Below are 21044 nucleotides of genomic sequence, written 5' to 3'. Positions count from 1 at the left end.
GTCTGTCTCATTTCAAACATAGACAGAGAGAATCTCTACACTAGTACTAGCACCCAAAAGAAAAGGATGAGTACCTATTATAGTTTTTTTGTTCTTATTTACTGACAATTTGGTTTGACCAACTATATTTACAATTTTACATTATGTATATTAGCAATCAATTATCTATTTAGACACGCGGTAGCGTGTCCAGCCAAGTTCAAAGAAAAAGGAACTGGCGACGCAGTATGTGTAATATTACATTCATTTTTTACATTTATTTATCGTATGGCAATAGGTACACACACTTATTAAATTTACACTTAACATCAAAATTTACAATTCCGCAGATACAAACATTTTTACATTACATCCACACTAAGAAATTTTATTTTTTCGATTTGGTAAGTTCTCGCAAATTCCAAACAACTAAACTAGATACAATCCCTGAATGCTAAGAATACTCAATTTAAAGGCTTAAAATGCTAAGGCTACTGTTTCCCATTGACCCATTCCCAACTAAGGGCCAAAGATAATAATTTCATGAACTACATGCGCATACACAACTTTTGCTGAGCAGTCTAATTAAAACTCGAATGCCAAACGACTTGTAGGTACTATTTAGAACAAATTTATTTTTATCCAGGATTTTTTTTTATTTCAAGTAGAAACACTACTATTTAAACTGAAATAAATGTCATATACTAAGAAAAAAAAAGGTTCGATACCAGCCTGGGGCACTGGAGGCCTTGGTCACTTTTTCTTAGTGCTTATTATGACATTTATTTCAGTTTATAACTTGTAGGTATTTTATAAATGCGCTGTCGCATCCATGAAAACTAGATAAACCGAGATTATGTCGAAACTCTCGTTTTACTTCTTTAACATCTTGCAAATCGCCGCGGTAAAGTATAAACACGTCGTTTGCATCTCTGAATGCTAATTCAGTGTTAATGTTGTTCTTTGACCCGCAAATCGAGTTAAATAATGCACGGCACATATTTACAGGCGATGAGCGTATGAGCTTTGCATGCTATTAGCCTTTGAAGCCGCTGCCGCACACGGCGTATGATAATATTGGCGAGCATTGTGGTTGGTCGAGCCGAGTTGTAGGGTGGCCCAGCGTATGGTGACCCCAGTATGAATCAGCTACTCGTAATAAGTGAAGAAGATTCAATAGGAGAGATGTAATACAAACTACCTATAGATTCGCGAAAGCGTCGCGATGATCACATTTTATGTAAAGGACTTCTGAGAGTTGAGACTCACCAGTCCACATATTTTACAATAATACATTAAACTTGATGTCTCTAGAACTTAATTTTTGTTGATAATTAGGTATAAGTTGGACTAGTTACCTGTCCCGGCTTCGCACGGGTTAACAAATTATACACCTAAACCTTCCTCAAGAATCAATCTATTGATAGGTGAATACCGCATGAAAATCCGTTCAGTGGTTTTTGAGTTTATCGCGAACATACAAACACACAGACATACGCGGCAGGAGACTTTGTTTTATATTACTTTATCTACATACATACTCTTTATGGCATGCCATAGTCTCGATAAAATACTTTGAAAGTTAATTACTTATTACAAAGGTACATAATTATACGCCCAGCATATTTGTGATGCAGACATTACTCCAAGACCGAAAGTAAAAGTATGTATTACTTTATTATTTAAAATGTATAATGTATACACACTTAGGCCATTCTCGTTTTGAGCTGGAATGCTGTCAGACCAGCGGATACATTGTAACTTAAATGTACAACCGAGTTCACAAACATCTTTACACGCCAACGTACCAAAAATATATTTACACGACTTTATTGTCAGTGTCATAGAGGCGTGTAAATATATCTTTGGAAAGTTGGCTTGTGAAGACTTTTGTGAACTCTACTGTACATATATGTAGATACAGTTTATATGTAAATACCTATAGTTTCCAATGGAATTTCCTTGAACAATTTTAAAAAGCCAGGCAGCTGTTGTTTTATTTATGGCACATATGTTTCCAATTGTCCGGTTTATACATTATTTACATTAAATAGGTGTACAAAATATTTTCTTAATTTGACATTCGAAGTTAATGTATTTAGGTAGAAGTATGTTATTAATAAAGGGCAAGTGCGATCGTTCCAAAATATAAAAACCGGCCAAGTGCGAGTCGGACTTGCGTTTCTAGGGTTTCGTACATAAGTCCGGCTCACGCTTGACTGCACATTTCTAATAGGTTTTCCTGTCAACTATAGGTAAAAACTATTTTGTGTATTTTATCAAAATTTTAGACCCAGTAGTTCCGGAGATAGGGGGGGGAATGGTAATTTTTTTGCTATTTTCTTAAATAACTTCGAACCTATATATTTTAAAATTATAAAAAAAACATGTCCATCTTTGGTTCACTAATTTACATATGTGTACCAAATTTCAACTTAATTGGTCCAGTAGTTTCCGAGAAAATTGCTGTGACAGACGGACAGACAGACAGACGCACGGGTGATCTTATAAGGGTTCCGTTTTTTCCTTTTGAGGTACAGAACCCTAGAAATAGCACCCTTTTAATGCAGATCGTTCATTGTATTGAAAGAAAAAAAAACAGGCCGCGTAGCCAAGATGCCAATCGCTTACGCTCCGTAGCGATCGAAACGCAACTGTCACTGTCGCACTAATATCGAAGAGTGATAGAGATAGAGAAAGTTGAATTCGATCGACTTCCTTTTTCTTCCCTTATAATAAAATAGTCCTAGCATCTTGCATGCAACTCAATCGATATAGGATAAGAAAATGATAAGGAAAGGATAGGCAAATCTGATATAGGTACCTATTCCTATTTATCGTTCATACAATGTATCAAAGAACTAACCTACCTCATTAACCCCGTACTTGTTGCTAATAGTTTATTTATTGCGTCGTTTATTTGTGAATTCGAAACACGCGGGACCCTCAACTGAACCGGTGTGCACTCTGCAACAACTGCAACATTGTTGCTAACTAGTGTAGATGGATTCAGCGGCAGACGACTGACTATAAAGTAAATATCGTTTAATAAGACATCGGTTACACGCTAATTCTGGCGTCAGTTCAGTCCATCAGTCTGGTCAGACTGACGGGAGAATATCGTGTAACACGCGGACTGATGGACTGATGGTCTGGACTGATGAAAATTTAAATTATCAGATAATAATCGTCAGTCCTTTTTGAATGACAGAAAACTGATAGGAGAGATCGTGTAACCTGGGGCCGATTGCATAACAAACTACAACTAATATTACAAGCGGAACTCCTTATTTAATAAGTGAAATTAGAAAAGGAGTTCCGCTTGTAATATTAGTTGTAGTTTGTTATGCAATCGGCCCCTGTTCGTGTCATTCTCGCGTCAGTCACCATATTAGACAAGACTAAATGACTGTGTTGCGTTCTGTATCCAAACGGCGACTGTGTCGTAATTTTATCAGTCTGTTGTCAGTCTGGACTGATCGTGTAACCGTGTCTATTTTCCATCATTCTGGCATCAGTCAAAACTCGAATGGACTGATGGACTGAACTGACGCCAGAATTAGCGTGTAACCGATGTCATAGAAACGCTTGTGAAAACTCAATGGAGCGTAGCTCGTAGCTGGCTACATGAGTCTCGCATTATTTGCAGTGCAAAATGTACTCGATGCTTATAAAACAAAGGAACAACCTTGAATTTAATGTATTTCAAATCGATGGTCCCGGGTTCAAATCCTGGTAAGGGCATTTATTTGTGTGATGAGCACGGATATTTGTTCCTGAGTTATGGATGTTTTCTATGTATATAAGTATTTATATATGTGTATATTATATATATCGTCGTCTAGTACCCACAACACAAGCCTTATTTAGCTTACTGTGGGACTTGGTTATTTAACACCTAACAGACGTTAAAAAATTGGGCCACATAAATCCATGTTTACCACAATGAGCGCAATCATTATTGTTAATTTTCTTTAATAACTTCGTTATTTATTTTTACAATTAGTAAATCCGAAAGGACTCCATGGAAGTACCTAAGCATGACATTCCAAATCATGTAAGATCAGGTGTGGTAAGAGAAACAGTTTATTTTGCTCGGGGAAAAGAAACAGTATTTATATGGATTCCCTACAAGTTTCCCATCTAACCTTACTTAAAAAGAATAATGAAATTTTGAAGTAAATAGTGAATCACCCTACTTGAGATTATTTAATTATTATAAGTATGACTTATGAAAATATCAAATGATAGGGTTCTAGATAGGATTAACGAGAAAAGAAATATAATAAAGACAATAGAAAATAGAAGAGGAGTACTAATTGGACATCTGCTACGACACGACATGTTCCTAAAGAACATCATAGAAGGAAAAATAGAGGGAAAGAGAGGAAGAGAAAGACCGAGAATAAATTATTTCAACCAAATAAAAGAAAAGGTTCAGCTCGTGTCATACCAGAAGGTTAAGGAGTTGGCCGGACGAGTTGGAGATTGCTCCACCGACAAGAGCACAGCTCTTAAATATAAAGAAGAAGAAGAAGTATGACTTAATCCCTAATATTATATATCTTCATACTTCTGCTGTGTTCTTTCTAATGCCAACTAAAACTTACAATAGATCTCCACCACAAACTTTAAGAATTGTAGGTATAATCAGTGGGAGATTGAACTGATAAACTGTCTTTTTCATGGACCCTCAAGCAACTTTATTGATCATCAGGAAATGAACACAACATACATAACTATACCTTCGCAATTACCATATATCCTTTCTCGCTCCCACTCGTGCCGCAGTCCTGCTGTCTTTCTCGTTTTTATGTCATACATAATTTTACCACAGTTGTTAAAAGTATAGACTTTATAGACCCTATTAACAGCAGTTTGCTTAATTACGACAAATATATCGGCCTGTTTATTTGTAAGTCCCGTCCTACCACCCATAGAGAACTGAAGTAAACGGTTCATAAAACTATACTCTTATTACCTACTTCCTCTGAATACTCTCCATAGACTAGCAATTTTGTAACATTTATGATTCCAGTCCACTCATGTAAAAAACATTTCTTGAGTGATGTAGGTACCTAATTTGCAATTAAAATTTATTTACCACTCCATAATGAAATTCAAGCAGACATTATGGCAGTAAGACTAGACGGTGACCGGTAATTATAAATATCTTGCATCATTTTGAAGAATGAATAAACTGATTGATATCGGTTGGTAAATCCTCTAATAAAAAATATTCAAGCAATGGGATGTACTGTAGTACCAAATTCTCCAAGAGGTCATAGACAGAATTACAAACGCATTTATAATATTATTAGGGATTCAGTATAATACGCAGTATAAACCGCTGAAATTTATTTATTTCATAAGCACGTATACATACATACAATCATTCACAGCATATACCTACGCAGCATATTTCATCGTACCACTTTATCATCAAATAGACAAAGCCTCTTTCAAAGTAATTGCCACTTAGTATTTATATGTAAAATTTATTATACATGTCGGAGAATGGCTGAAATGTGCCATCTATCGCCTTCAAGAGGCGTTTTGTCATGCAAACCTTGACAAATAGAGCAAACTAGGGTGTTACGTACACTTGAGTGGCGTTCGACGCAGTTCCGCCAAGACGTCATAGAGTGCGCTCTTAAAACAATTGAAGTCCAGAACAATTGAAGTTATGCTGTCAATCAATCTTCAGAAAGAGCACGATGAGAACGAACGGGAGAAGATGACGTCTGTGGCGGCTCCTGGGTCTAATCCACTGGTTTGCTTAAGATAAGAAACGTAACGCGTGCTATGATTTGTAATGAGTCTTGTGCAGTAAAGATTGTGACTTGGACATCGTATTTCATTGAAGGCCCTCGTCATCCACGATTGAAGGTTCTGATGTGCTGCCGATAGTATGATACGCCCACAATTCCCGACATCAGAAGTGTGGCCGAACACAGGGAATTCGCTACGGAATTCCTCTTGAAAGCTCAAATTTGCCAAATGAAGGTGGACTGAAGGTCCCAAAAATCTACCCTGATTTTGAAAATCCCTGGCATTCCTTAATTCAAGAGTTTTAAAGGCCTTAGAAAATGAAGAAATCTCATGCTATCGCTGGTGGAAAATAAAGAAGTATCGTGATGGAAAATATTTGAAGTGAAATGACAGTTGACATATTTGATATTTTATAAATTGTGATCCAGTTTTTTCATTGCTTTTTATGTTATGTTGTGTGAAATTTTCGTGAATGTTGTTAATGTTGTAACTCTTAAGTAATACGTTTACAGTCCTTTGCACCATGAAGAATGAAGATAGTTGCTGCGAAATCTCCCGTCTCGCACGGGTTGGAGCTGCGGTTGCAGAAACGTGGGTGCCTTAGTTTGTTTACAGAAGCTGAGAGGAGCTGCATATTTACTGGTTGCCAGACTGTCGCTGGAAGTTGGAAATCGCGTGAGTTGCGTCCATTGTTTTATGATTTGTAACTGTGTTGAGTGTACCTCACAAAGCCGGCGTGATGGGTTCTAGTTAGGAAAATATGAGAACAGATACCTACCTACGAGATATCTACTCTAGCCTTTAATGGTCAGAATCAGAATGTATGTAAAAAAAAAAACTTTTGGTACGTGGACTTGTAATCTGCTGTTAAGACGATGTAAGGCTGTTTAACGATTTTCTGAGCACTATGGCATGTAATACCGTCACAACTTGAATAGCTTCTAGCAAAATGCACCTTAATTTTTTTGTGTGGAGACGTACTATTTCAAATTGTGTCGTGGACCAAATAATATTATCGTGAGAAGCGTCACGAGTGGTTGATGCCATTATTCGATCACACTGTGAATATACAATTCTCACCTTTAAGTATGATTTCTATTTTGCTAGCTTGTGCCTATGATGGTGGTAAGTATGTGCGTGATATTTTTTTGATATGAAAAGTAAACCGAGAACTTAGTGGTAAAGTTCATGACCGTTGACGGATAGTTCTGACTTAGTTTTAATCATGTGCAATTGTGCATTCCTTTGATTACTTAAAATGACTTCACATCCAAAATTAACTAGTCAAAACGAAACGTAAACGTAATGAGTGAAAATTGTGTGTTCCTATTTGAAGAACCTAAATGGTGATTATTTTAACCGCATCGAAGCCGAAGGAATCCTTTTGTGGTCATTTTTGCAGTCAGATTTTAGAGTTTACAGTACCTACAGAATAATTTTGGATTCGATTTGACACTTGATTTGACTTACTTATCACTCAATGGGTTAAGATAATTTTGCATATTGCATGAATAATAATAGCTGAGTAAGCAGTTTGAGAAGGATATTATTCATTGATTTATTAAAACACTACCTATTTAAAGGGACACATTTTGGGATTAGATTTCTCTACGTAGGTATACCACTTTCCGCGTTGGTTTTATGACATTGTCGTAAGAAACGAAACGTGAAGTTCATGCCTCTTTGAGGATAGTTTATTTGAGAGGTTCATCACTTGAGTTGGCGGTCGCAACCGGAACCTGAGTTGTCCAGAGGGCGTTTGAGGGCTGGGTGCTGGAGGGCACAGTCCTATTCGTAACTGCAATTCATGGGGGTTTCGGACCGGGCGATGAGGCTAGCTGTGTGTTGGAACCAAGCTGTTGTAAAGCCAAGGTGTTGGCACTGTTATTTGGAAGTTGGTGTTGACTTGTAGGCATTGGTTGATGTATGTGAAAAGAAAGTATTAATGATTAATTATGTGTGTATGCCAAAGAAAAAAAAAAAACCTGTCAATGATTATGTGCAGATAAGACAAATTTTTAGTTTTTCGCTCGACACTCAAAGCTGTGCGCGTGTGCGTCCATTAGGGACAAAACACACGCAACGTGATTTAAAACAAATTTTAAAATTCCTCATATTATGGTTAAAGTTATTGTTCCACTTAAATGTGAAGGCAAATGACAGAACGGTTTTGGCATACTATTTTAGTATTTTTCGGTAGAAGGCAGCAAAAATAAGACTTGAAAAAAAAGGGAAAATAACGCTTTGTCTATTACACTTATTATCCAAAATTATTAAAGTATGTTACTACGTACGCTATTACGCACGTTATGGAACTAGTACAAAAAGTTGTTCGTACTCCTTACAGTAATTATAATGTTCCTTATGATCTTTTACGAAACTAGTTGTCGATGTTTAGCGAATAGAGTCGAACGCATTTATTTTCTGTTTGATCGATAAAGAAGTTAGCAAAATTTGAGTACCTACAGCGGTTTGATTTAGAATAGAAATTCTGCCACTAATACCTGTTACGCTAGATCGTTCGTTGTAAAACGAGTTGTGAACTTCTTTATTAATTTCATGCATGTTCAACCTTTTTGAACCTCTTTGAGAGCTATTTGGTTTTTGAAGTATTGTGTCAGTCAGCTAAAGACAAGTCGTGTCAGTGTGTAAATATCACATAATGATCAAGTTTTCTTGCCTTTTTCTTTATAAAAATTATGAAAGCGATAAAAAAAAAATATTTGGTTTTCGTAGAAAGTATAATACTGGACTTACCTGATAATATATCAAGTTTTGAAAATTTCTCAAGCTGTCTTGTAAATGTGTTGTCCGTATAGAAGGAATAAAATAGAGAAGTCGGTTTAAACTGAACTGAACGCAATTTTGGTACGTGTTTAAACTATTTAATATGAGAATCGAATAAGTAAACTGTCGTAGTCCTATTCCGAAACTTAAAATTACGTGTCGATTAATTACAATATGCTTCTTTTTGTTTATGGAATTAATGATTGTGTTTAGGAATACACAAATAATTAATGGTGCCAAAATTTAATCAAAATATTCAGGGTATGGTAGAAAGCTGGTTTGAAATCAATTGACCTGGCTCAATCTTTTTATACTTAGGCGGGTGATCGAACGAGCGAGCGAAGCGAAGTTCTTACATTCAACTTGGAACACACGGCTGGCTAGGGGCACGTCCCGGCATTTCGATGTTTTTAAGCTGAGCTATCAAAGGATAGTTTGATACACAATAACTTAAGTAAATTTGTTTTAATTTAAATGAAATTGGGTAAACGTGTAGTTGAGGGCATTGTATTTTAATCATTAAATTATGAGCAGGCTCGATCAAGGTGTTATTGAGTTAGAAGAGCTTAAAAGGCTAGAAAGCTATTTGTGAGGGGTCTTGCTTTTCTGGTCATCTTATTTGCAAGAAAGTATGGTCGAGTTTGGTATCAAATGAAAGTGCTCGGCTTTTATAATATTGTTTTTAAGTTTACCATTTTTAAATAATTAACAAGATAAAAATAAACATAATATAGGTATTTGACATTTGACAAGAAAGATAACGGCTTACCACAGATACAGTTTATTTTAATCTCTATGGTGTTGTGATGGGCTCCGCAGACCTTGCAATAAATCACATGCGGTTTTCGATCCTTTACCGACTAAGTAGTAGGTTCATTAAATTGATCTAACTTTTTGGCGAACCGCGAGTTCTCAGTTCGGGGCGAACTACTAGTTTAAATCAAACTTACTAAACATTTTAACCATGAGATAACGGAGATGATACACGCGTCTTGGGTGAGAGGCCATTGTGTGCGTGCGGCCAAGTATCTTTCAAACGGATAAACTAATTTCATCGCTGTTTTCTGTGATCCTAGCTAACATTTTGAGGTAATGATTAAAATGGCAAATAGATCTGGATCAAGGTATCAATGAAATCAAATAAGAAAATCTATTAGTGGGAACACTAAACTTTTAGGGAATACTAAACGTTTAAGTAAAGAATAGGTGCGCAGATAATGTTCATAAAATCAGTTAAATATGGAAAACCATTTATTTTCGAGAACTCAATACAAGATGTGTTTCAACTGAGGGGAATCTCTGTGGTGAGGTTCATTTAAAAGCTAGTTTGTATTGTATCTTTATGGTGATATTATTTTCACGCTGTTTGGATTATGGTGATATTATTTTCACGCTGTTGCATTTTAAGTCTATAATGAATTGTTCGAAATGTATCTCTACCCCATTTCCGTTGAAATATGGCCTGATTGAATATCGTGATGTTACTGATGCTGAACTTGTTCATTCACAACAATGATCTATGTGCGTGTTATTGAAAGAGTTGAGTTGAGTTGCCTGTCAGTATCCAAAAGTTATGGAGGAACTTACTTTGGTCAGGTAGGCCGAGCAATGAGCTTAGATACCTCAGATTGTTGTATTCTGTCCGCAGATGTATGCAGTGATGCATACAATGTCAGGATGCCGTGGTGGTGCAGATGATCTGCGCTCTACAGTCTCTTTTGGGAGAAGAAGATCTCATCTTCGCTCTAGTCTACCAGTGAAAATCATAAAGGGGGATGGATAACGTACGGAGGGACCCGTACAATGTCAGGTTGGCCGTGTCGGAGAATGGCTGAAATGTGCCATCTATCGCCTTCAAGAGGCGTTTTGTCATGCAAACCTTGACAAATAGAGCAAACTAGGGTGTTACGTACACTTGAGTGGCGTTCGACGCAGTTCCGCCAAGACGTCATAGAGTGCGCTCTTAAAACAATTGAAGTCCAGAACAATTGAAGTTATGCTGTCAATCAATCTTCAGAAAGAGCACGATGAGAACGAACGGGAGAAGATGACGTCTGTGGCGGCTCCTGGGTCTAATCCACTGGTTTGCTTAAGATAAGAAACGTAACGCGTGCTATGATTTGTAATGAGTCTTGTGCAGTAAAGATTGTGACTTGGACATCGTATTTCATTGAAGGCCCTCGTCATCCACGATTGAAGGTTCTGATGTGCTGCCGATAGTATGATACGCCCACAATTCCCGACATACATATAAAAAGTTGACAAGGGGTAATATGTATGAAAGCAGTCACGAATCAATTACGGGCAAGGCATAACATTCCTTATTTTATTTTGTACGGCGAACAATCAAAACCTCTGGAACAATTTCAGGGCTTATTCTAACCGCTTGCCGAAGGCTTTGCCACCCCTTTGCTTTTGGTCAACCGTAGCAGTAAAATATAAGAAGCAGGTTTAAAAAAAAATCATTTGTATTTTTTCGGGAGTTCCTTCAAATTCAGCACTAAAACTCAAAACAAATGTAAAAGTCTTGGCTTATTAAAGTTATTAATTAACCTTGATAACCCTTGAACCTTGTTTTTTATAAACCTTGATAGCGCGATTCAGGATAGGATCTTGTCATTCGCAGTGCAGCGTCATCTATTGTGCAATTAGATTCAACAGACTTTTGCTTAGCAATTGTAATTGTACATTGAAAACTAAAGTGTTTTTCCTTGTTTGGATCTTTGCCTGCGGTCACTATTACAAGAAAAATCTTGATAGTTAGGTTGGTTTTAAATGTTGTCATACTAGTACAACTTTTGGTCCGCACAGTACAGGTAAATATTTTAACTGGTTGGGCTGGCTCGGTAATCGATCGGAATGACTGCCCAGTAACAAACAATCGTAAGAAATATTTATTTAACACGTTCCGAGCCGATGGCTGTGGACAAAAAACCGCGTCGGCCGCAAATAACCGCGAAATGTTGCCAACATTCAGGAATCCACCGTAATCCGAGAATAACAATAATTACTCGTTGCCACTGGGGCCCGCATTCGTACTTTACAAATTATAACTTGATTTGACAATGTTTTAACATCACTGATAGTGCATCTCTCTTGTAAGTACCCACTTATTATATATCGAGCGTGTTTCAGCAGTAGCGGGGCAAACAACTCCCGTATTTACCGTCGCAAAGTGCAAAAAAGGTAAGCTTATGTTTGTGTTTTAGACTACTAGATGGCAGGCCCTCAAACAGCGCAAGAAATGAGCTCGAATTTTAGTGAAGCACGTGCTTATGGCCTAAAGTGTCATTCGTTTAATAAAGTCAAGGTTAAGTTCTAGATTCAGGCCACAAGCAAACTCTCCAAAATGTAAAGTCCCTATTGGTCCGATAGGGTGGTAGTATTCCACATTTTGTTTAATGAGAGAGTGAGATGCAATGCACATTGGACCAAGATATTGGACAGGTGGAATTACCATTCTAGAGATGCACTGAAAATAATATCAAATCAAGTTAAGATCATTAAAGTTCGAATAACAGCTCCTGCCCGGGACCTTTAACTGATCAGCGGCCAACGCTTGACAGTAGTTAATAAATCTTTATGTGTCTATAGGGTACATATACCTGACGTTTCCTTGGGGCAAAGGTTTCAAATGAAAAATTTAATGGACAATTTATCTTTAGCTCGTTGTACCTTACTCTCCTGTTGTTTGTTAAGTTTTTTTTTTAAGTACATTATACATTAACCATGCTTGAGGAATTTAAAAATCATTGAAATACCCGGGGCTAATTATAGAAAACTATTCATCGAAACTCGATCGACATGATTTCTCCAATTTGATAAATTATCACTGGACATACATAGGGGGTCAAATCGGTAGCTCCTTCGAAGCGACACCGTGTGTAATTATTACTTATTTAAAAATTAGGATATATTTTGTCGAAAAATTTACCAGCACATCCGTAACATATTGGAGTTAACGAAATCGGAGAATAAGAAACTGTTGGTATATAAATTATTCTTCACAAAAATAAAATAATTTTAATTTCGCAATACCCTTAAAACACCGTTGTCCCGTTGGAAGCGAAAACGATTTTTACCATAAAAATTCACATTAAAAACCTTTATAGCCGGCGAATTATTTTAATGGCAGAAGGATAAACAACGAGTTATTGACTCCGATTTTTATTTTATAGCAACAATGTTAGGTATATGGCTTTGAACAAAGTAATAACGAAACTAAGCGTAGTAAAATGAGCCTTATAGTTGAAGGGGTTTAGTGTCAATTTGAATGTACCTTCAACTGCTCCAAAATTAATAAAATCTGGCTTGAACGAATGTCGGATTAATCTTTCGCATGCTACTGTAAAATTTTAGCTGCTCAAAACATGAACGTAATGTGGCATGCTTAATTATTAAGGGGCCCACTGATTAACAGTCCGCCGGACGGTATCGGCCTGTCAGTTGCTCGGAACTGTCAAAATTTTGTTCTAACTGACAGGCCGATACCGTCCGGCGGACTGTTAATCAGTGGGCCCCTTTAAGTTGAATGTAGGGATGCACTGATCAGTGCTGCAGAATACCAATAGTATATAGGCATCTTCTGTTATATTTTAAGTTTTTAACTGTTTCTTCATTGGCAATTATTGCAAGACTGTTTGTTTGCTATACCTATGTTCCGTGGATCATTCGAAAGTCAAAGATATAAATTATGTTGACGCAATTAAATTTTCGTGTTGCGTCGTTACTCGTTATTCACCAATGTCATACGTCAATCTTTCAAATAGACGCATAATTTTATTAGTTTTGGGATCACTTCGGTCTTGCAAATCAGTTATTATAAGAACAGACAGATATGGATCACGAAAACTGTTGCTCAAATCTTATAAAATACATTGTTGACTCTTTACTTTTACCTGATTACGAATAAAATATCCATAGGTAAAGCTGCCTATTCATTTATACCTGGTATAAAGCTGATTAAAAAGTTACAGAATATTTAAGCGGTATATTCATTTTAAGAGAAAAAATTTCATGGACTCTAAAAGCTTTTTGTAAAAAAATAATATTTTTATCGATTTGATAATATATATGTCAATTTAATCCAGGTAAATATTTTATTTCCCACCTCAAATCGAAATATCCATTAAACGCCCAAGCCTGCGTATTTTATACCGCCATATAAAAGTGTTTCTCCCTAGAATTCCCGTGTAGCGGGTATAATTTGACAGTAACATGTGAGCTTAGCTAGGTTCATTAGCGCATGCCTAGCATAACGCGTCAAGCGCAGGTGCTCTGCGCATATGCGTTCGCGTTGCTGCGCGAGAGCATGCGACAAATGAATATCTACGATCTTTCACTTAGTAAAAGCAGAGGCTATTACATAAAGGGAGAACATTTAAGGGGCCCACTGATTAACAGTTCGCCGGACGGTATCGGCCTGTCAGTTGTTCGGAACTGTCAAAATTTTGTTGTAACTGACAGGCCGATACCGTCCGGCGGACTGTTAATCAGTGGGCCCCTTTAGAGCCTAGAGAGAGTCTTAGACTCTGGTGATAGCAACTAAAGACTTATTAATTGTAGACTTGTTGTAAAGTCTATGAAATAATCAATGTTCTGAATTTGACAGCTGTTGTAGAAGAGATGGTGCTGTACCTACAGCTCGGAAGGTATATTTTGCGATAACTCATGTTGCGACCGGTTGACGTTTCCCGTTTCATATGTAAAGGTTCGGAAATACTCCCGTCATTTTGAAAACAACCATAATTTAGGACCCAATCACGAGTCGAAAATGTTCGTTCACAGTTTACGGATGTCATTGGGGCATATTTAATCGTTGACATTGATATAAGGAAATCTCTGTTGTGCGGTACAGGGCTATGTTTTCGAAATGACGGGCTTTGTCCGAGCATTTATAATATATATTAAGCCTTTTTAAGGCAGAGGGAATATATTACCCGCATGATTTTGAACTTTGTTTCAAAGTGATAGGATCCAATTTTGCGTAATTTCTGATACCCTTATGCCTTGTAAAAGTTAATATATATAAGTATAACTATTTACTCTGTCTTTTCCAATACCAGGGAGCGCTCAAATACCCAGTTTGAACGCAACTCGCGCGCGTTGGCAAGCGTGCGGAATGACTTGCGCCTGCGCCATTCGAGCCGCTCGTCAAAGATTAAAAGGGCATATTAACGCACCTATCCGATTGCACGCAGGGTTACCGGTGGTCGCTTTTATTCAGCCTTTATCGTGCTGTATCTAGATACCCTTTAACCGCTGTGCGTGTATTAATAGACGTGCAGTTTTCAACTCTGTAGTCATCCAGAGGATTAAGAGTGATTATGGATATGTATTAGGGATTATGAGTGAGATATAAGAGTAATTTAGAATAATCTTGATAAGATGTTCGTAAAGGAGGAGAAATGCCAAAAAATAACCTTTCCAATATATATTTTATTTTATACGATGCTAATCCGAAAAGTTTAATAGGTAGTTCTTTTGGAAGTGAAACACTAAAAGAGGCTAATAAAAATGTTTATAAGGTCATTTGTACTGAATCACAAAAAAAAATATGGTTGTCTGTAAAGTCGGTTTACGGACGATAATTTTGCGTAATAACGTCATAAGAAAACGTGGCCGTAACGTTACCACGGAGATCCGTCCACAACATTATCATGGAGATATGTCCACAACGTGACACTTTTTCGTGCATGCTACCGGTGTTCATCGATTTATAAGACGTTATCACGTCAAAAAGAGCTGAAACAAGTTTTGTCAAAAGTTTCATTTGCAACACAAGCTTTTATCGCTGACTCCACTTTTCTTTCAACTGTCAACTAATACTCATCGAGACAACTCTAACAAGCCCAAAACAATGAGGTTGCGTTGTTTTATCACAGAGGAGCTTCAAAATTAATTGCTAACCCTAATTGTGTATAAGGTAGGTACTTCGAAGAAATCGAAAATGATAACCCTTAACATAGGCAATAAAGGAGACTTTAGAATAAAATTGTAGAAGCGGTGGGAGCAAAGCTCGCTTTTACAGAAATAATAAGGCAATAGCGCAGAGTTATAAGGTTACTGTGATATTTCTTGGATTAAATTATAATCTTTATTGCTTTATTGAACTTCAGACCTAGAATAATATATTATTGAATAAGGATTTGGCATGCATGTGCAATAATCCCTCCCACTCTGTGTCTCTGTCTCTGTCTGTCTGTCTGTGACACTGCGGGATTGTGAACTGCATCGCAGCCATAATTGTGTGTTTTTAGTTTTAAGATATATTTTATAATAATATGTATGCTAGTTTTAAGGTATTTATGTATGGGCCAATAGATGCCTGAAAAAAAATATTTTCATTTATTTCATTTCAATAATGCTGATTTGGTTAAATGTATTGTACCGACTTATTACCAGTACATACTTTGCTATCATTTATGCAACTAAACCGTGGTAACTTGAGTTGAAATGACCTTTTAAATTCTATTCTACTTACATCAATTTAAACTTAAGAAAGAGTTTTCTATAATCAAATACCAAGGTATCCCTTTGACGGTAAATAAAACCACTTTGTAGAATAGGAATGCGGCAGTAGATTCCCTGGACCTTATACTATTACTAGGTAATGCATCCGTTTAATTTTCATGATAGCTCGTACACGAATATACGCGCCCATGCAAAACCAACAATAAAACAAAAGCAAACATAATAAAGGTTGATAAACGTACGTCTCATTCTCTTATTATTTACCATCGCCGACACAGACTAGCTATTAATGAACCTTACTGCGACGAGATAAGGTATAGTAATGGTCAGCCAGTGTTGGTGGTAGTACAAAGGGCGCAGAACAAGTAGCACACAATGGGACACCGTGTCAGACGCCGTGCTGCTGGTATGGCAGTTCTCGGTGATAACCATCATATACGGCCATATTCTCTTTACTAACCAAGCGCTGCGGACGCGTCAGTATAGTAAAAGGTCACCACCATTTTAAAAAATATGTGGCCAACTCACCGACCCTAGCTGGGGTAAATCAGCTAGGGTCGGGACTCCTTATATACCCAGCTGCAAAAGTGCATGGCCACATTTTTAATGTGTCCATGCAATTTCGCAGCTCGCTGTACGTTAGCGCCGAAAATTCTGATTTGAGTTGTCTGATTGTTTTGGCTGCCCTGCCAAATCTAATCGTCTCCTTTGTACTGTAAGTGGCGGAGGTCTTGCCTCTCGATCAAACAAGATATTAATAAAAAGAAAACACGATAGGTATGAAGAAACAAGTCCATCTAACTACTACTACTAACTTGAACAGAACAAAGTGAGAGAATGTCATAACAATAAACGTCATATATATATTACTGATGACACGACCACACTATGTCTATGCCTTGCAGAGTTAGCTTGGTTCGATTTTATACTGGGACATCTTAAGCGATTGCTCTGTGCGAGTAAGCGATGGGCAACGCGCAACCCTGGCTCCTAGCTGGAAAGCGAGTCGGTATGTAAATCACCACGTTATCGTATCATGTTGCACATACTTAATTAGTTAGATTGTTGCCAGTCCGATTGCTAGTGCCGTACTTTACTACCTATCGATGTCGATATTTTAGGACCTGTTATTGCAGTGATATCGCGTGGTTAGAGCATGTTACGTTAAGATTAGATTGCACGGTTTTAGTATAAATATAATTGTGGATTTAAACTTTAATTTTAAAGGTACTTTTAGATATTTTATCCGAGACGTTTATTTCGTTTCGTTCGTTTTAAAGAGTAATATGGACTTTAACAGAGTTTTACATTTACTTTTTAAATACATATATACGATTGTAAAGATACATATATAATATTACGTTACGTACGTTTTAGTCGTGCGGAATGGGGATGGGACGCTGTACCTTGGCGAAGTTCACTGATGAACTTGGTTGCCTTATTTAGCCTCAAAGTAATTATCCTGTTGTAACTAATTATTTTACCACACACTACAGCACAGGAAGGCCTGGAAACAGTTTAAATCACCCGATTCTCAGCATAAAGATGAACTTAACGAGCGTGCAAAACATACCTAATTTCTTATTAACTTACTAGATTCTCTCTATTCTATAACTATAAATTCTTTGTTAATCACAAGTTACTTCGTTTACTAATCATCTACATTTAATTAAATCGCGCAAATTACCATGACTTTCATTACTGAAGTTAATCTGTACCCAATGAACGTAATGACAATTTTATAATCACTTTCCTGGCATATTAAATCTAATATTACATTACATACATCATCAGCATAAAGCTACCAAATGAAAACCATCGAGACATATTAATATGATTCACGACAGTTCAAATTTGATAAGTACCTACCTACATACCTACTTAATTTAACGACCTAGTCGTCGTCGATCGTCGTAAGTCGATAGAAAATCCACAGAAACAGGCCATCAAAATTATCGATATCGACAGACGAACTGTTCAATCCTTAGCGCATTTCGTCGAGACAAAGCCCCTATTGGCGGTGTCTCGTCGGATATTTTTTTCTCTTATCCTCTAACTTCCTCAGTGAAAGGATGCGCCGCATTCTATGCTTTTATTTGCTTTCGACTCTTTTATTTGTTTTCGTCGGGCTGTGGTTATTTATTTGTCGTCAGTTGTTGTCAAGGTAACTTAAGTTAGGTAATCTGTCAGAGATGTTTTTATTTCAACTAAATACCGTAAAGTAAGAAAGTCGGGTCGCGATTTTAACAGTATTTTTATGTCGTGTATTCCATCGTATCGTCGAAATTACTCTCCATATTATGATGAAAGAGCCCTAGCTAGGTTTCAAATTTTCATGGAAAAATCTTATGTAGTGTTTTCAGGAATTCACATTGGTTTTCTAAAATCGAGCACATGTCGGAATTTACAAGCGCAACGACGAAGCATAATTTTATTTACTGAAGGAAAGACCCATATACTCGTATGATGAATATACCTACAGCAATATGCAGAATGAGAGATGCATTTAAATCACGGGGTATTAAAATATACGCTATAACTATAATCCATGCAAGAATCAGCCTGCCGGTCCGATATACTTAAGTATTCCTCTTTGTTTAGAGTTGAAATGCTTTTGACACGATACTCAATAGGCGCGATAACCCGTGTAAAGACACAATAGACCCATTTTTTTACAAAAGGTTAACTTGTAGGCTTCATGTTCATATGTATTTTATGCATTCCAATTGATTCAATACTTACATACCTACCTTTTCTTTTTAGACATATAAGATGGCGACCAAGCAAAAGTATTTCGTACGGCTAATCTTAAAAATATACTTGACACCGAACTTTGCTTAAATAATTCTTAAGTTATGCTTAATGATTCGAGAACAATTTTTGTTTTAAGTTTTGTCTATAATCAAAAGTATGGTACTCATTTAAGCACCATTTTAAAAACTTCTACCTAGGTATATAATAATGTAACTTATTTAATGTCTTCTAAATCTAATGCCATTTTCGATGTAAATATAAAATATTCACTAATACATAAGAAAAGCAATCAATAAATATGTTTATCGATATAGGAACACCCTACCTGTCATTTAACTTTGCCCCCTGGTAATTTAAAACCTAATAGGGACCTATTCCATTTGTCCAAGTGTCACTTAAGCTTAAGAGTTTAGTCTTTCATGACTGAGAAAATTGGTCACATAGCCACGTCACATTTGTCATTTTGATAACTCGAATAGGCCCCGCATTCTTATTACAGAAGATCATTGTTCATTCGTTTTGACGACTGTTTTAAATACCTACAGTCGTATAATTAGTAGTCTGTTGTTACTGTTTCCCACGACGGACGACACGGAATAAAAAGATGCTAGGCTGGATATTTACTTGACGGGCGGGTTTTAATACTTTATATAATTGCTATGAATCAGCCTTGTATATATTTAGCACTTTAATGGTTGTGAGAAATTGTCATGGTTTCTGTTTCTTTAACCCTCTCTGCTTTGGTCATAATCAACATATAAATGTATTTTTTTTTCGAAGGAAATGTTCAGCAAAACATTGTTACGTTTATCTGACATGTGCTTGATCTTTGTTATGTTACTTATGTTTCAAGAGGTTATTTAATAAAAATACTTTATATGGCCCAAGTAGACTTATTTATTAATCAACTAATTCCAGCTTCAGAGAAGCTTTCGCTCTGTTAATATGTATATAACTAAATCGCTCAACCAATTGAACTGGGTATAATCTAGTTTTGTAATATACCTGACACTTTAAACTCTCGGGTATTGTACATATTTTTAACTACATCTACCATGACCACAGCTAGTGCAACCTGGCTGAAACGTCGGATAAAAGGTAAAATATATCTAGTTTTGGCCTAATTCCAAAGAATCTTTTCTTTTACATTACGCTAACCTAACCTAACCTAAACTTGGACTTATACGTAGGTACTCTCGAACTACCTCTTAAATTTCAGGCATAAGTTCGAAGTTGTAAGTTTTCACGTTAATCCTCTGGCAATAATTCACAAGAAAGGTCAAAATATCAGACAGTTCATTGCGTCAAAAACATATAACTACAACATCATAAACATAATGAAGACCATAAAATCGCCCGTTATATTAACTGGCCATATAAAATTAGTCTCTATTGAATTAATACCAGCGCAAATGTTATATCCTCTTATGCCAATAAAATCGGGAATCTCAGACTGGCACTGAAGTATAAACGTCCTTCGAGAATTTATGATAGCGTCGACCGAGCATTCGCGGGTTAAGTCTATAAAAAGTTATTGTCAGGTCTTTTATAAAGGCTGGACTTATTAGGGCCGATCAAGACATTCCGATGTCGATGAAGACAGCGTACGCCGATGGATCTATTGGTCCCGTCAGTCTAGAACTAACTATGGTTTATGGACTTTGACAACTTCGTTAACAAGAAACGATCAACAGCAATTACTAAGTGTTTAATACTTGCCCTTAGACAATGTTGCAGGCAGAATAGACAGACTTACTTATTTACGGAAAAGGCTAGTTTGTTCCTTAATAAGTTTAGTTGCTCCCAAAGGCTTTTTAAATCAATTATAGCCAATTTTGAGACTAAAATTTCCTTTTTTAGCTACTTATACACGCACGTGGCACAACTTTTTGAATGTTCTGTGTGTCTTGCTTTTTTGCTTTTTAAGTTTTATGTGTAAGTGTACAGATATTTTTAAAATATTCTTACTTATGACTTTTCCATTGTCAAAGGCAAAAGAAATAAAGAACCGGCCAACGGAAATTTATAATGAACTTTAGCTTATAATAGCGCTTTGTTTCAATGATTTGCATGCGCTTCGGTACTTAAAACTGATTACTTAATTGCTTTTAGTACTTTTCTGATCTACTGCGTACTTACACACGCTTATAGACTATTACATTTTTGAATGTAATAACTATTACAAAAGCTACCTGTTGTAAACGACTAATAGTTTAACTATAGCGCGTTTGTATTGAGCAACCTAATTGTTCTGAGATTAGGCCATAAGCTTGAAAGGT

At 36.5% G+C, this 21044-nt stretch overlaps 1 protein-coding gene across 1 annotated transcript in view; it reads left to right on the top strand.

The window, feature by feature from the left end:
* Window positions 1-21044, top strand: part of LOC134800101 (tetratricopeptide repeat protein 28) — a 134782-nt gene that overhangs the window by 89152 nt on the left and 24586 nt on the right. The gene's annotated exons all lie outside the window — the stretch shown is intronic.

The sequence above is a fragment of the Cydia splendana genome, chromosome 19 (genome assembly GCF_910591565.1).
Source record: "Cydia splendana chromosome 19, ilCydSple1.2, whole genome shotgun sequence".
In the NCBI taxonomy this organism is placed as follows: domain Eukaryota; kingdom Metazoa; phylum Arthropoda; class Insecta; order Lepidoptera; family Tortricidae; genus Cydia; species Cydia splendana.
This window is presented reverse-complemented; position numbering and strand designations above follow the sequence as displayed.